Below are 3,290 nucleotides of genomic sequence, written 5' to 3'. Positions count from 1 at the left end.
GGGTTGCCCGCTTTCAGGTCCTAATTCTTAAAATGTCTCCCCGTTCCCGCCCCCGCACGGCCCCGCCCCACAGCTCCTCCCCCACGGCCCCGTCCGCTCCCTGAACTCGCCCTCCGCCCAGTGGGGAGCTTCCACCTCCTGCGGCTCGCCGTGGTCAGTGGACGCACCTCGCTGGCGGGAAGCAGCAGCCGGAGGCCCAGGCTCTACTTCACGAGTAGACGAGGTTTCCACATAACTCTTTCAAGCTATTTAGAAACCAGGACATAATTTCAAGTCTCCAATCCACCCCCAAAATTTCCAGTTCACAAACTTGGTAGCTTGAATTAAAGGGCCGTTTTAAAATTCTCCAGAGCCATAGGAGCTCCGCTCATGTCCTCTTTTCTCCCTTCTCTCAATGAAAGTTAGTTGAATTGAATAATAGTTGTTAATTATGACTTACAACAAATGTTCCTTTGAACTTCTGCTTCCTTTACTTGAGTTAACCAAATCGATTGTCAATGTGCCATGCGTGTTGAGAAGATTGTGATAACAAAAAACTTATTATTTTTTTAACCAACAGCTAAACTGATAGATTGCAATAATATTTGAACTGGCAGAGTGATTTAACCTGTACGGTAGACCAGGGTTCTTGACTGAGAAGGTCTTGCATTTGGTTTAATTCCCTGCTCTATTGAATTCTTTTCTGTATCTTATTGTTAATAGTTTTTGAACGAGGGACCCATATTTTCATTTGCACTGGACCCTGCAAATTATGTGACTGATCCTGCTCAAAAGACTGGTTTGTAAAATAACCTTTTGAGAGCTGATACAATAAATATGACTACTACACAGAAGATTACTTGCTAAAATCAGTCCTGTGGCCCAGGGCTATTTGGCCAGAATGAGCTAACCTGTGGGCTGAACCTGTAGCCCTGAAGATCAGTTGGGACTCAGCCTGAAGATAATATTTATGTAATTAAAATGTTTTTATTCTGAGAAAATATTGAAATGAAAACCTTTTTTTTACTTTCTACTATTTTAAAATATAAGTCACCGAGCATTTTCTTCAAACTGAGTTTCACAACTAAAAGAAAATATCCAACCAACTTTACAAATAGTTTAGAACTAATGGGAAATATATATATTCCTTTTCATTAATAATAAAAAATATTTTTCAATTACAGTTGACATAAAGTAGTGTATTAGTTTCAGTTGTACAACATAATAATAGGACATTTATATAACATATGAAGTGATCACCTTGATAAGTCTACTACTCATTTGACACAATATGCAGTTATTACAATATTGGTGACTATATTCCCTCATGACTGTTTTTATAACTGGTAATTTGCACATCTAAATCCCTTCCCCTTTTTCACCCATCCCTCTAACCTCCCCTCTCATCTGGTAACCATCAAAATGTTCTCTATGTTTGTAAGTGACATTCTGTTTTGTTTGTTCATTTGTTTTTTACATTCCACATATAAATTAAATCATATAATATTTGTCTTTCTCTGCCTGACTTGATTTCACTTAGCATAATACAGTCTAGGTCCATCAATGTTGTCCCAAATGACAAAATTTTATTTTTAATGGCTGAGTAATATTCCATTGTATGTATGTACCATCTCTTCTTTATCCATTTGTCTATTGATGGACATTTAGGTTGCCTCCTTTCTTGACTATAGTAAATAATGCTGCAATGAACTTTGCAGTGCGTATGTCTTTTCAAATAAGCATTTTGTGTTTCTTCAAATGAATACCCAGAAGTGGAATTGCTGGGTCATATGCTAGTTCTATTTTTAATTTTTTGGAATCTCTGAACTGTTTTCCGTAGCCTGCAACAATTTACAATCCCATCAACAGTGCACAAGTGTTTCCTTTTCTCCTCATCCTCACTAACACTTGTTATTTGTTGATTTATTTATGATAGCCATTCTGACAGGTGTGAGGTGGTATCTCATTGTGGTTTTAATTTACATTTCCCTGATGGTGAACATATTTTCATATGTCTATTGCCCATCTGTATGTCCTCTTTGGAGAAATGTTTATTCAGGTCTTCTGCTCATTTGTAAGTCACATTGTTTGTCTTTTTGGTGTTAAGTTATATGAGTTCCTTAAATGTTTTGAATATTAACCCCTCTCAGATGTATCATTGGTGAACATCTTCTCCCATTCAGTAGGTTGTCTTTTTGGTTTGTCAGTGGTTCACCTCACTGTATAAAACCTCTTTAGTTTGATGTGGTCCCATTTTTTTGTTTGTTGCCTTTGTCTGAGGAGACATTCAAAAAAATTATTACTAGAAGTGATGTCAAAGAGTTTACAGCCTATGCTTTCTAGAGGTTTAATGGTTTGAGGTCTTACATTTAAGTCTTTAATCTATTTTGAGTTTATTCGTGTATGTTGTATAAGAAATTAATCCAGTTTCATTTTTTGCATCTATCTGTCCAGTTTTCCCAGCATGATTTGTTGAAGAGACTGTCTTTACCATACTATATATTCTTGCCTCCTTTGTCATAGATTAATTGACCATATAAGTGTGGGTTTATTTCTGGGCTCTCTATTCTGTTCCATGTGTCAGTTTTTAATGCTGGTGCCATGCTGTTTTGATTACTGTAGCCTTGTAGTATAGTTTGATATCAGGTGGTGTGATAGCTCCAACTTTGTTCTTTGTTCTTAAAATCGCTGTGGCTATTAGGATCTTTTGTGGTTCCATATAAATTTTAGGATCATTTGTTCTAGTTATGTGAAAAATGTCATTGGTATTTTGACAGGGATTGCACTTATTCTGTAGATTGCTTTGGGTAGTATGGACATTTTAACAATGTTAATTCTTCCTATCCATGAGCCACAGTATATGCTTCCATTTCTTTCTTTCTTCTTCAATTTCTTTCTCCATTGTCTTACAGTTTTTCAAGTATAGGTCATCTTCCTCCTTAGTTAAATTTATTCCTCAGTATTTTGTTATTTTTTTTATGTAATTGTAAATGGTATTATTTTCTTAATTTGTCTTCCTGATAGTTCTTATTGATGTATAAAAGTGTAACCAATTTCTGAATATGAATTTTCAGTCCTGCTACTTTACTAAATTCATTTATCAAGAACTGATGGGAAATATTTGACAAAAGTTAAAAGGTGTTTATTTAATAAATTGATTGTTATGGGGTGTAGACTAACCTAAGAACTGTGAATATGAATTATTTTACTAAAGGGTTCTTGTGTTAATACAGTATGATAACCAGAACTAAAATGATAAAATTTATTTCACTCAGCAAAAACGAAATTATAGTAGATCCGATAAAATTTTT

Source organism: Rousettus aegyptiacus, unplaced genomic scaffold, assembly GCF_014176215.1.
Source record: "Rousettus aegyptiacus isolate mRouAeg1 unplaced genomic scaffold, mRouAeg1.p scaffold_m13_p_11, whole genome shotgun sequence".
NCBI lineage: Eukaryota > Metazoa > Chordata > Mammalia > Chiroptera > Pteropodidae > Rousettus > Rousettus aegyptiacus.
Note: the sequence above shows the minus strand (reverse complement) of the source record.